This window comes from Erpetoichthys calabaricus, chromosome 2 (genome assembly GCF_900747795.2).
Source record: "Erpetoichthys calabaricus chromosome 2, fErpCal1.3, whole genome shotgun sequence".
NCBI classification, from domain to species: Eukaryota; Metazoa; Chordata; class Cladistia; order Polypteriformes; family Polypteridae; genus Erpetoichthys; species Erpetoichthys calabaricus.
Window position 1 is genome coordinate 244,231,936 of NC_041395.2, and position 15,049 is coordinate 244,246,984.

A 15,049-nucleotide genomic window follows, 5' to 3' on the forward strand; every position below is an offset into this window, starting at 1 on the left:
GATTAAAAAAAAAACTATTTTCTGTTTAGTTAAAATGCTGAAATTTGGCAGTATTGGACATCTAGGCCAGGAGGCATCCAAGAAGAAAGGATATTGCGATATATCGATATTTAGGGTAACAATTACCTACAAAAGAAAAAGTAAAATGATTTGACTGAAATTTGGTGAGCTTATCGAAAAAAGAAAATCAGCTAACACTTTTTTTGTCTATAAATTACTTATTTGACAATGTTTATTAATATTGTGAGGTTTCTGAACTGTTTTAGGGACCCCCCAACCCCCAATGGGACAACACACTGAAGTGTGATTGCCGTGTCTGTGGAGGGCTGCTTGTCTGCAGGTTCACAGTGCCACAGCATAACGCTGAGGAAACTACTATGAGCCGATCAAGATTGCACTATAAATGGCTGTCGTCGATGGGTGATGCAAGGAGCATTATAAATCCAGTATAGCTTGGCCACTGACCTGCCCAGAACCCTGCCTGATAGCTGTGTATAGGAGAGTGGTGGATCGCGCTGCAATAAATAACTGTGCAGTTCCTGTTTCAAGTTGAATAAAACTGGTTTTGCTAAAGGACCGAGACTCTGCCTCATTTTTTGGGGGTGTGTTTTGTCTTGGTAGAGTAATATTTTGCTCTACATTTCCCCTTTTGTATTATTAATATGTAGCCTTTGTCAGAATGCCTCAAATCTCAGAGACTTACCACTGTTTATAATGTACTAGCAAAATACCCGCGCTTCGCAGCGGAGAAGTAGTGTGTTAAAGAGGTTATGTAAACATATATATACATATACATATCTACATATACACATATCTACATATACATATATATACATATATACATATATAGCAAAATACCCGCGCTTCGCAGCGGAGAAGTAGTGTGTTAAAGAGGTTATGTAAACATATATATATACATAAACATATATACATATATATACATATCTACATATACACATATCTACATATACATATACAGTAATCCCTTGCTATATCGTGCTTCGCCTTTCGCGGCTTCACTCCATCGCGGATTTTATATGTAAGCATATTTAAATATATATCGCGGATTTTTTGCTGGTTCGCGGATTTCTGCAGACAATGGGTCTATTAATTTCTGGTACATGCTTCCTCAGTTGGTTTGCCCAGTTGATTTCATACAAGGGACGCTATTGGCAGATGGCTGAGAAGCTACCCAACTTACTTTTCTCTCTCTCTCTCTTGCGCTGACTTTCTCTGATCCTGACATAGGGGGATTGAGCAGGGGGGCTGTTCGCACACCTAGACTATACGGACGCTCGTCTAAAAATGCTGAAAGATTATCTTCACGTTGCTACCTTCTGTGCAGCTGCTTCCTGAAGCGACATGCTGCACGGTGCTTCGCATACTTAAAAGCTCGAAGGGCACGTATTGATTTTTGATTGAAAACCAAACTCTGTCTCTCTCTCTCTCTCTTCTTTCTCTGCTCCTGACGGAGGGGGTGTGAGCTGCCACCTTCAACAGCTTTGTGCCGCGTTGCTTCGCATACTTAAAAGCCAAACAGCCCTATTGATTTGTTTGCTTTCCTATCTCTTTCTGACAGGCTTTGCTGCTGACGCGCATTCCTTTGAAGAGGAAGATATGTTTGCATTCTTTTAATTGTGAGACGGAACTGTCATCTCTGTCTTGTCATGGAGCACAGTTTAAACTTTTGAAAAAGGGACAAATGTTTGTTTGCAGTGTTTGAATAACGTTCCTGTCTCTCTACAACCTCCTGTGTTTCTGCGCAAATCTGTGACCCAAGCATGACAATATAAAAATAACCATATAAACATATGGTTTCTACTTCGCGGATTTTCTTATTTCGCGGGTGGCTCTGGAACGCAACCCCCGCGATGGAGGAGGGATTACTGTATATACATATACACATCCACATATACATATATATATATATATATATATATATATATATATACACATATACAAATTTACATATCTACATATATATATATATACATATAAATATAGACATACATATATACATACATACATACATACATTCACATATATATATATATATATATATATATATATATATATATATATATACTGTATATATACATATCTACTTTTTGGCTCCTGTATTTAGGATATAGCGGGTTGGATAATGGATGGATGGACATTTGTATGCATAGCCCTATTTGCCCGTTTTCGTTTTTTTTCTTTCTTCAGTAATATTTCAGCAAACCCGGAGCTTGTCAGTTCAAATCCTGGTACTGACACCACTGTGTGACCCTGAGGAAGTCACTTCACCTGCCTGTGCTGCAAAAAACAAAAGTAATGTAACAAATTGTACCTCAGATGTTGCAAGTTGCTGGAATAAAGGCATAAGTCAAATAGATAAATATGTATTATACACATAGGAACTATTCATTTATTTTCAGTTAAGTCATCTGCAGCAAACCTTTATAAATGAGGGTTTCTCCTTTTTAGATTCATTCATTGCGGTTTTCTCTTGGAGAGCTTTTTTCATTTCATTGAAAATTAAAGCAGCAGCTGCCAAAATATGTAGCTTTCTTATTAATTTTTCAACATTGTGTAAAATAACTTTATAAAGTAACATAAAAGGTTTAAATACTGGTTATCCTTTTACACTAAAATATTACTAAAGAGATACAAAAAAAGTAAAATGCATATGTTCTTTTTCTTTAAGGAGATTTAATATTACTGAAGAAAGAAAAAAAAACTAAAACAGCCAAATGGGGCTATGCATACAAACTTAAAAGGTTTAAATAAAACAGAAATATACACTTTTATTTTTACTTGCTTAACTTGTGGAGGGTGTATCCTGTAGCAAAGCCCTAACTTTTTTTGTGAAAGCCCGTTTCAGTCAATAAGTCTTAAAAACAGGTGTAAAGATATTGACAATAAGCTACGCAAACCCACCAAGACATGGAATCGTTTAAATCAAGTATCATTACATCTTCCTTTCTTAAAGAGAAGTAAGGCAGTACTTATAAGCTTACATATATATATATATATATATATATATATATAGACATACATACATATACTGTACATATATAGATATAGATATATATATATATCTATATGTATCTATATCTCTATATACATCTATATATATATATATATATATACATACATATATATGTATATATATATATATATATATATATATATATATATATATATATATATATATATATATATGCATATATATATATCTATAATAATAAAAGGCAAAGCCCTCACTGACTGACTCACTCACTCACTGACTGACTCACTCATCACTAATTCTCCAACTTCCCGTGTAGGTGGAACGCTGAAATTTGGCAGGCTCATTCCTTACAGCTTACTTACAAAAGTTAGGCAGGTTTCATTTCGAAATTCAAAGCGTAATGGTCATAACTGGAACATATTTTTTGTCCATACACTGTAATGGAGGAGGCGGAGTCACGTATCGCGTCATCACGCCTCCTACGTAATCACGTTAACTAAAAACAAGGAAGACATTTACAGCACGAGTCACACGCGGGAACGAAGGTAAATGACGTTAATTTTTGACTGTCTTTTAATACTGTGTGAGCATACATATTAACACATGTGCAATTAAACGTGTGCATTTACGGGGTGATTTCTGAGGCTTAAAAGCTCACCTTTTATCAAACGCGGGAAGAAAGGTAACTGACGTTGTTCACTGTCTTTTAATACTGTGTAACCATACATATTAACACATGTCCAATTAAACGTGTGCATTTACGGGGTGATTTCTCAGGCTTAAAAGCTTGCCTTTTACTAAAAAGGTAAATGCAAAACTATTTTCAATCAGTTTATTGAAACGCTCCCGTTAAGGATTGCAATAACATATTCGCGAGATAAAAGAACGAAGTAGGGGGAAATGGAGGAACAGCCGCAAACAGCAAAGAGCAAAAAATTAATTAAACAATTGAGAACGGAGCGAGTTAAGCATACAAGCATGTTCATAAGGGAAACAAAGCACGGTGTAAAACGTAAGTTTAAATTAAGTTTATAGAAACGCTCCCGCTGCGGATTGCAATAACATATTCGCGAGATAAAAGTTTAATGAGAAGACACGAGGTATAAACGAAGCACACGCCGTGGCGCAACGTTAGGGGCAACAGTTTCAACCATTCTATGATCTGCTTCTCGCAACTGAAAGACGGCACATGGCGGATGTTAGCCGACTTGCTCACCGCAACGTTAGGGGCTTCAACTATGGCGCTGACGCAACATCTCAGTGCCAACACTTTGCAGACTGTACTTAAAAGACACGCCCTCCTCACTGGACAGTTAAAAACACCAATCAAACTAACGATGACATCAAGTATTACCCAATCAAAAGTAGGAAAGGAGGCATCTTCATAAAATGCGTGTGGGATGATTTGCATGAGACGCTGCTTTAAAAAAAAAATGATAAAAAAAATACGGGATAAATCCCGTCCAGTATTGATTCAAAACGGGACGCGCAATTTCATTCTCAAACACGGCACGATTCCGTATTTTAAAGGACGGGTGGCAACCCTACAGTGCCAGGTAACCACCCATACAATCACATTGTGATTCAGACTAGGAATGCAATGAATGTAATTACCCCGATCTACATACAAGGCGAAAGTCTTGCAACATTCAAAGATGATGGTTTGGGATAATTAGTACTTATTAAGTACAACATTGAACATAAAACAGCTTATGAAGCCTTGAACCGAAAAAAGCAAGATCTCAGAGATCGTAAAAAAAAAAAAAGGAGGTAATGTCGTTTTACTCGCTGTACATTTTAGTCAAACATTACCAGTTATTCCACGAGGGAGACCAGCAGATGAACTGAACGCGTGTTTAAAATCTATGCTTCTCCCACGGTCGGTTATATGTCGCGTGTTCTCGGGTAGGTACACCAAAAAATGTATACATTTAAGCATGTAATGGGCAAAGAAAAAATGACGTATACCCGAAGGCACTGCAGTAGTACTCAATGTAACTTTACTTCTTAAATGTTAATGTTTTACTGTTTAATAATTTATACGCTTCTTATATATTGTTCAAATTCTTTTATCAAAATACCAGTGACAGCGCAATGCACGATAACATGGAGTGAATACACCATACGCATCTGCCCAAGGCCGCCCTGGTGTGTGCAGATAGGAGTTGATTCTAAAATAAAATAAACATAAAAAGAGTAATACATTCATCACCCATAAAGCGGATAGCAGACGTGACGTATTATATGTGTACCACATTTCAAGTCAATACGTGAAACGGTTTGCAAGCTACATGTGATTTAAAATCCTGGACAGACCAACGAAAAGCCACGGTAGCAAATTATACAAGAAGATTTTACTGTTTAATAATTTATATTTATATGAAATGTGCTTCTTATATATTACTTCATATTCTCATATGATAATGATGTTAATGTTGTTTATATTGATTTCTATGTTATTGTAAGTGCATCTATGTGTGTATATGTATGTATGTATGTGTATATATATATATATATATATATATATATATATATATATATATAAAAATATATATATAAAAAATATATGTGTATATGTATATATAATATATCTGTATATGTGTGTATATGTGTGTGTATATGTGTATATGTATATATATATGACAGCAACACTCATAACAATGACAACACAATTACATTGACAATCATGTTACGTTATTTTTAAAATGTTTCCTTTACTTTTTCATAACCTCTTTAACACACTACTTCTCCGCTGCGAAGCGCGGGTATTTTGCTAGTATATATATATATATATATATATATATATATATATATATATATATATATATATATAAATTCCCGCGAAGTACTGCTTTTAAATTTTTATTAAGAAGAAAAGCTTTTTAAATTGAGGGAAAATATCCCAATAGCAATTTGTTAAGGATCTGTTTTTTTGTGAAACAGCCTTAACACAGCTTTTCCGCTGTTTTATAAACGAACGCCATATAAGGTCTTCGCCAAGGAAGGAGCCTTTTTATTAAATCCAAGGGTTCTTCGCTTTTTTTTTTGTTTGTTTATTACAATTGTTATAGTTCTGTTTGTATACGACGTTGTCAGTTCAGCACTCAGGTTGTAATATGACCAAGCTGTGCAAGCTTACTGTTAAGAATGCAACGTATAGTTGTACATGAGAAAAGCAATCTTGCCTCAAATCAATGGCAACCTTTTGTAGGTCTATGAACTTAATTTAAAGTTTAGGTTTACACGGTGCTTTCTTTCTGAAGTACCTGCACTCATGAATATGTCTGTATGCGTCAGTCGCTCAAATCCCCGCGCTTCGCACCGGTGAAGTACTGCTTTTAAATTTTTATTAAGAAGAAAAGAAAACCTTTTAAAATTGAGGGAAAATATACCAATAACAGCTTGTTAAGGATCTGTTTTTTTGTGAAGCTGCCTTCACTCGAGTGATCACTTCAAGCTGACTTGGTGGCTAACCATAAGCGTTACCTAGTAGGTAACCACCCATACAATCAGATTGTGAATCAGACTACGAATGCCGTGAATGTAATTACCCCGATGTAAATGCTGTCAAAAAAACGAACCACACGCCGTGGCGCAATTTTAGGGGCTTCGCCTCTAGCACTGACGTCCGAGGTTCAATTCCCGTAAGGTAGTGAAGTGAGTGGGTGGTTACCTACCAGGTAACGCTTATGGTTGGCCAGCAAGTCAGGTAACATCAGCCACGGTGCCTTCAGTTGTGAGAAGCAGATCATAGAATGGATGAAAATAGTTTACTGTCAAATAATGCAAAGAGTACGCGACACGTCTTTCCCCCTTATTCTTGGCTCATCAGGCGTACACACTCACTGCACTCGCTTACGGTAATCGAACCTCGGACGTCAGCGCTAGAGGGGCTTCGCAGCGGTGAAGTATTGCTTTTAAATTTTAATTAAGAAGAAAAGAAAAGCTTTTTAAATTAAGTCTTAAAAAGAGGTGTAAAGATATTGACAATAAGCTACGCAAACCCACCAAGACATGCAATCGTTTAAATCAAGGCACGAGTCGAAAAACACCATCCCATAATATTAGTTAACGATTAACACATTTCTATATGTATTGTAAGCATACAATACAACTGATAATATGTTGCGCTTCTTTATCTGGTGTACTGACATTTTTGCGCGTTTAACGGCTAAAATCCAGTTCCAGTTATGACCATTACGCGTAGAATTTCGAAATGAAACCTGCCTAACTTTTGTAAGTAAGCTGTAAAGAATGAGCCTGCCAAATTTCAGCCTTCTACCTACACGGGAAGTTGGAGAATTAGTGATGAGTGAGTCAGTCAAACAGGTTCCAGTTATGACCACTACGCGTAGAATTTCGAAATGAAACCTGCCTAACTTTTGTAAGTAAGCTGTAAGGAATGAGCCTGCCAAATTTCAGCCTTCTACCTACACGGGAAGTTGGAGAATTAGTGATGAGTGAGTCAGTCAAACAGGTTCCAGTTATGACCATTACGCGTAGAATTTCGAAATGAAACCTGCCTAACTTTTGTAAGTAAGCTGTAAGGAATGAGCCTGCCAAATTTCAGCCTTCTACCTACACGGGAAGTTGGAGAATTAGTGATGAGTGAGTCAGTCAGTCAGTGAGTCAGTCAGTCAGTGAGGGCTTTGCCTTTTATTAGTATAGATTATAGTATATAACTTCTCCCCACTTTCCCTTCTACATCTATAACCTCAGGCAATTAGGTGTAGTAAAAGACAAGCAGGAGTTAAGTTACAATTTAAAAAATGTATTATTGATAATATTCATAAATAACAATAATATGCAAAGTACATTTGAATATTGGCAACCATACAACCTAATAATTGGTGATGTGTAGTTTCAGGCAGCACACAGACTTGTTAGTTACGTAAAAATATCTCTAGTTAAGGCATCATTGGTGGTCAGCTTTCTTCAGAACAGGCCGCACTGCCTGTCTCAATATGGCTGCCAAGCTGTGCTCATCATTGTGTTGTCTTTTTCAGTTCATGGTGTGAGTTGGTCTTTCAGCAGTTTGGTAAAAGAGGGAGAGTGAGGGAGTGAGCAAATTTATAGTGTTTCTGTTCAACCTCTATAGCCAATAGGATGTCATGGTACTTAAAGGCTTCTGTTACAAGCCAGTTCCAAACAGCCATACTTCAGACCAATGGGGGGATACAACATCTTCACATTTGCCTCCCAAACCATATGTTAAGGTACAGCTTGGAAGTTAGGCAGCCTGGCTTTGTGTGGGGGTTGATGGGGGTGGGGAGGGGTCGGGATGTAAACATGAATGCTTCTCACTAATGTAACACTAATATTACATTGCTTTGCCTAAGTTACAAATAAAGACATACAAAATATTTATCAAGTTGTATGCAAAATTTCACATCACAACAGGGTGCAAGACAGCGACTGACACGTCACAATATTTTAAATTACATGCTCTGTGCAATGATGTCATGTGGCTTTATGCAAACGAGTGATGTAGCAGTAGCGATTGACAGTACAGCACTAGCCAAAAGGATGGACGGATGACTGAAGAAGAGGCAGTGTCCTGGACATGGACAGAAATAATCATGTTTGCCTTGTACAGTGAGGAGTGAAATAGAAAAAAGAAAGTTCAGCAAAACTCAGTGGTTAGCTAGCGCTATAAAGCTTGCGTACCTGTGCCAGACAAGTGGGACAGATTGCATAAGTTTAAACTTAATGGATCTCCTACAAGCTACATCTAAACACATGACTGCTTACTTTGAATGAGGATGCCCCACCTCACCTTGCCACCGCTCTCCAAAATTCTTCACATATACATTTGCATGTGCTGATGTTAAACAGTGACCCCCCGATTATTTAAGAAGCCTACAAAACATATTACTGAAAGTTATTTTCTTCCACTTCAGACACTAGGGAAAACAACCACAAAAGTAAAAAGGCTCAGTTCATTACATGGGGATTCTTAAATGTGTAGCCTGTAAACATCATTGCATTGTGTAATAAGTTAAAAAAAAATGTGATTCAGTTTTAGAACTTTATTGTCTGCCTATAGCTATGGCAAAAAATAAAAAAAACACAAGCTTGAACATACAACTGATAAAAAACACAAAAAGAAACACTTGAATTAGACAAGTGAAAATCGTAAACATCTAATAATGATAATAATGTATACTTAAATTTAACATTATTCACAATATTCACATTATTCCTACTGATTATTAATACCTATTTTAATTTAAAATAATACACTTTACTATAAAACTGTGCTTTGCAATGACCATCAACAAATGTTTAGTCATTAGGAAAATCAAAAATTGATCTAATTCAAGACTGTTTTACTCAAACGCAATTGTATATAGAATGTTTAAGAGTAAGTAGCTGCAGTGACATAGTAATATTATTATTACTTACTATTTAACTGAAACCTTTATCCAAGGCAACTTACAACATTTGAGATGCAATTGGTTACATTTCATTTATTTTTTTTAATTGGTGCAAAGGCAGATGATGGGACACACTCATAGTCACACAGTGCTAGTAGGAGGATTTGAACTCACTGCCTTTAGAGTGTGTGAAGTCCTAGGTCCAAAGCCTTAACCACTACACCACACCGCCTGCAAATAATATTATCCTTTGGTAAAAATCCTACAAATACTGTGTACAGAAAGGTGTTTAGTTTTATAATACATCTGACACATCCAGTTAACTTGTGTCACTATAACTATAAGCCAATTTCCTTATGAAATCTCCTGGGTGAAACCAGGTAACACAGCTACCTAGATTATAAAACTAAATCAAAGAATGTTTTTTCTAACAGGGCATCACTTTAATGACTGGAATGTTTGCTTCGCCATTCTCCTCTTTTAAAAGTGTCACATATACAGCCTTCTAGTTGCCACAGGACACTTCTCATTTTTTTTGGCAATTGTTGCTGCTTTACCTGGTGTCAACTGCAGAATGCTTCCTCCTTGAAGAACATTCTGTTTTTTGTTTTTTTTTTAATTAACTGTTAAGATTTTTTTCATGCATTGCATGGTTCTGCTTTCTTCTCCTGCTACTAATGTAGGCTTAGCTGTAGCACACTGAACAGACACTTCTGCCAAATGTGCACCATTACTAACCTTTAGCAGTGGTATTCCGGGAGCAATCCCACTTTCAAGCAGGTGTGAAGCTGCAAACAGTAGTTTTGAGAAATGTGGCACTGCCTTCTCTTCAGCAGTAACCTGTCTCTGTGGTTTCTGTTGATAAGCAACATTTGTTTCTCCTCCTGTTCTTTCAAAATCTTACTGCAGTCTTCTGTTGCTTCTGCAGGCTTATTTCTTAAAATTTCTGCATCTGCTTAAGATTACATCTTGCCTGAAGAAGGGGCCCGAGTTGCCTTGAAAGCTTGCATATTGTAATCTTTTTAGTTAGCCAATTAAAGGTGTCATTTTGCTTGGCTTTTCTCTACATTCATAATTGCTAACACGGTACAACACCCTAGTACTACAGTATCTGCTTAACTACTGTTAACTCTCATATCCTTACAGATGAGTTTTTGTGGCCCTCTATTTGGCTTTCAAGCAAAACAAACTATAATGGGAGTTATTCAAGCTCAAGTCTAGAAGATTCCCGTGGCCTTGTTATGAAGGGCCAGCATTCTGCAGATTGAGTCTCTGACCTCACAGTTTTGTAATACTTACAGGGGTATAATGTAGGTATTATCTTAAATAATACAGACATCTTAAATAGTTACAGATCTAACTAATCACAATGTAAGAATTTAGAAATGTGTAACTTGCACACTTAATCAAAGTACATTTAGTAAAACTACACCAACAAATATGGCAAAAGAAAAAGAAAAATGGTAGAATTGTATTCCAAGTATTAGGGCATTGTAATACAAAGCCTATGTATTTTGAATACCTAATGTGATTACAGTGCATTACATTAATTAAAAAGTCCATGTACAGGATGCATTTAAATAAAAGGGTCTTCACTACAGAAAATCAAAATATCTTTATTGCACAATAGTTGTCTTCTTCCCGCCAACACACTTTGAGCATGACTGTTCTTCAGAGCCTTACATACTGCAATAATCTATGTTCACAATGCTATTAAAAGCCACACTTACAAAACGTATATCTATTTTTCATAAATAAACTTTGATACAACTGCATTTCTGTGTTTTGTTAACTAAAAAAGACAAAACAAAATGTAAAATAATAACAAATAGAAAACAAATAGGACAAAATCCTATCTTACCACAGTGACTATATAGTCAATAGTTGACATTTACTATGCAAACAATATGGAAACAGGAAAAGGATTTCACTCATACCCACACTCTATGCAGAATTTCAGTAGGTACTGTATTTGGTTTATTAAGACAGTAGTAATTTTTCTGTTTTATAATAGTGCCAGAAAAAAAATGTGTTTCTACTCCTAACCATCCGGTAATTTATTCAGTATGACCCCCCCAAGCATTTTAACAGTTACATTCATATGGCACTCTTTTTTATCTCAAATGCTGTTTTTCTCCTCTAATGAGAAGTATTGCTGGCAATATGCTAGAGTATCTGGGCTCTGTTACACTCCAGAATGTTTTATTTTTTCAAGGTTCCATCCCATTATTCTGAAACCATTGTGGCCAGATCAGAGGCACATATTAAATGAAAACAGGCTTAACTTTATCCATCCATCCATTTTCCAACCCGCTGAATCCGAACACAGGGTCACGGGGGTCTGCTGGAGCCAATCACAGCCAACACAGGGCACAAGGCAGGAACCAATCCCGGGCAGGGTGCCAACCCACCGCAGGACACACACAAACACACCCACACACCAAGCACACACTAGGGCCAATTTAGAATTGCCAATCCACCTGACCTGCATGTCTTTGGACTGTGGGAGGAAACCGGAGCGCCCGGAGGAAACCCATGCAGACACGGGGAGAACATGCAAACTCCACGCAGGGAGGACCCGGGAAGCGAACCCGGGTCCCCAGGTCTCCCAACTGCGAGGCAGCAGCGCTACCCACTGCACCACCATGCCGCCCGGCTTAACTTTATTGCTACCTAATACTTTTACTTTGTCAATATGAATGACACCATCCTGAAACCTAAAATGACTCAGCCTGGAATCACGCAATGAATCTATGAAGCAGAGATGAGGGAAATGTATAAACCAATGCCCAATTTCTACAATAAGTATAAGTAAGTACTATAAGTAATGTGCAAAGTTATCAATAAGCAAAGTAACTGAAAACCAAAAAATGGATAATTGATAAAAAGAAATGGGTTACTAACCAGAAAAATTAAGGCAGTGGATACAGAAAAAATCAGACCACCAGAAAACAGAATGTTTACTGAGGGGCAAATTTACCAAAAACAAATCCTTAACTGAGTAGCAGGTTCCCATCCATTGGAATCAAGTCTCCAAAAATAACTTATGATAATGTTTGCTTTCCTTAGGTCTGGGAATCAAGAGAACAAAATTACAAATTAAATATTAAATTATATATATGTAAGTTTTTTTTTCAGTTTAAACCTATGACAAACAAGAAAAAAAATGCCTTACCAGAAAAAAATTTAATGAATTATTATTATTACTATTAAAATAAATTTCCAGCTTTTCAGATTGAATTATTTAATGGTTAAGATTAGACAGACTCAGTGTAGTGTGTGCTAAAATGACCAGTAAAATTGAGTCATTTACAGCTGTACAGGTTGTTATGTCAGGGCCATACTGGACTTTACAGACTCTGTGTGCTCTTAATATGCTGTTTGCTTGGGTAGTCATATAGGATGATGTCCAGCTGAACTATCTGCCATCTCTATCTTGTTACCAGTCGTGATGCTGATGCCCATCAGTGCCTGCTGTACAGTTGGACTCCTGACCTCCTCCAATCTCAGAGACCCTAAAGACAGGCTGACGTCTTTAGCAGACCACTAGGACCTGATGGAGTCAAATGGAGGCTCAATGAGATATGAACTACAAACATCTGTCAAGTTTTAATCTCTAAATGTCACTTTTGCATAAGTAATATGTATTATAATAAACATATATTTGATGATGTTAAAGAGGTATTTAAAATCCAAATAGTAATAAAGATCCAATTAAGTCAAATAATTGAATACCCTGATTAACAGGTGCACAGTCACAAAAACTGCAAAATTATTACTCTTTTAAAGGCATAATATTTGCTCTTCACAGATCGTTTAACTTAGTAAACTTCATTATAAAAATAATAATTGAAAGTTTACTATTAGCACTATGATAACTGTGTTTCTTACATTTAACATTGATAACATGTAGAGACAGCCAATAGACTCTTTAAAGTCACAATTTTATTGCCAGCTTTCTTAATGTTGTCTGTTCCCTGATACATGAACGTAAGAGTGTCAAGTATGTGATTTGTAATATTCTGTAATCATAATACAGCTAAAACAAACTTGACTACGAGATCCACAGGCAAGAAACTCACTAGAGCTGCTGGTGTGTTGAGAACAGACATGAAGACCGCAGAATATCTGACAGACATCAGCAAACAGAGAACAGAGGCTGATCTGCAGGCAGACGGGGGACAGTGGAATATTAGGAATACTTAAATAAATAAACGCGGATAAATAGTAATGAAGTGATAAAACACATTTTAGGGTTTTATATTATAGAAGTAAAGATTTAACTCTGACATTTTATTCAACGTTTAAAATTGTAATACGTTTATGGCCCTTCTTTAAGGTGACTTGTTAAATGTAGGCGACTACTTCATTTGGACATTCGAGTAAACAACAACAGTCAAACATTTGTTTTAATCTGACTGACTCAATCAAGTAGAGCCCACACTTAAATCCATTAAAATTAGGCGGACACAAATTTGTATTGTTATGTTCATTTAAATTTTCTTCAGACCCTGTTTAGTAACGATGAATATCTCATATCCAAACTTTTATTATCATTTTTTCAAAGCCGCTAATTATAAATGACTTTGGTAAAAATACACTGCAGTCTTAATAATGCACTCGACAGAGTGTTATAGTGTAAGATAGTGGCACTTGTAGACTATCGTCGCTGATGTATTTTATGAATATACACTCCGACAGTCATTTTATCTTGACCATCCACCTTTAGAAATTATCTTACACGTCCACCTTTAGAAGTTACTCCCACCTTTCTTTTTACGTATTGTCACAGGTGGCTGGGTGTGGTCGGCATTCGGCTGCCTATAAAAGGGTCCGCCTCCCGTCAATCAAGGCTGGAGTCGGGTGAGGAGGTGGACGAGGTCGGAGAAAGATGTGGGCGAAGAGAGGCCCAGTGTAAATAGTGTGCTGAGAAGAGAGGAGGTGGCTGAAGGAAGCATGGACTGTTGGGACTGTGGGGAACTGGTATTGGTGCACTTATTGACTGTATATAGTAGCATATGTAAATAAATGTGTGGTGATGGACGTAGTCGTGTCTGCCTGCCTGTGCCTGGGTCGCCCTAATCCACAGTATCCATAAGGCAATTGGATGAAGTGGAGCATGAATGACAAATAACACCAACTGGCGATTTGTTAAATAAAAAGGTGATTGACCGCGACGTTTAAATTTTCGATTGGCTGATCAGTGCCTGACGTTCACAAATTTAATATATGATTGGCTGAAGTCGAAAATGATATTTACGCCCATTTTACTCCGGTCTGCAGCTATATCTACTTGGAAATACCTGATGACCTCAGGAAACATCAATGATGATGTGTCCCAGCGCATCCTTCGATGTATCTTTAAACTAACGTATCAGTCAAAATCATAAACACGTCCTCCTTTACCATTAACAAATAAAATATAGTCACATAGTCTAATCCACACTCACTAGAGATGACATGTAGACTTTTAAGACTATGTTATCTGACTTATACAGTAGTTAACACAGCATACTGTTGATCAAGTAATAGATCAAAGAGACAATACTAAAATTAACTAAACGGCTCACAATATATCAAAAATTTTCAAAAATAATGTTAAAAAATGAATGGCCCATAAATCTCCTGATCACTCTTTCTGGAATATACATATCAATAATAAAGTCATCATGAAGTT

The 15,049-nt window shown here is 36.6% G+C and overlaps 1 protein-coding gene across 2 annotated transcripts in view; it reads right to left on the bottom strand.

Moving 5' to 3' along the window:
- tcerg1l (transcription elongation regulator 1 like) overlaps nt 1-15,049 on the bottom strand; it is a 669,172-nt gene that overhangs the window by 495,397 nt on the left and 158,726 nt on the right. The gene's annotated exons all lie outside the window — the stretch shown is intronic.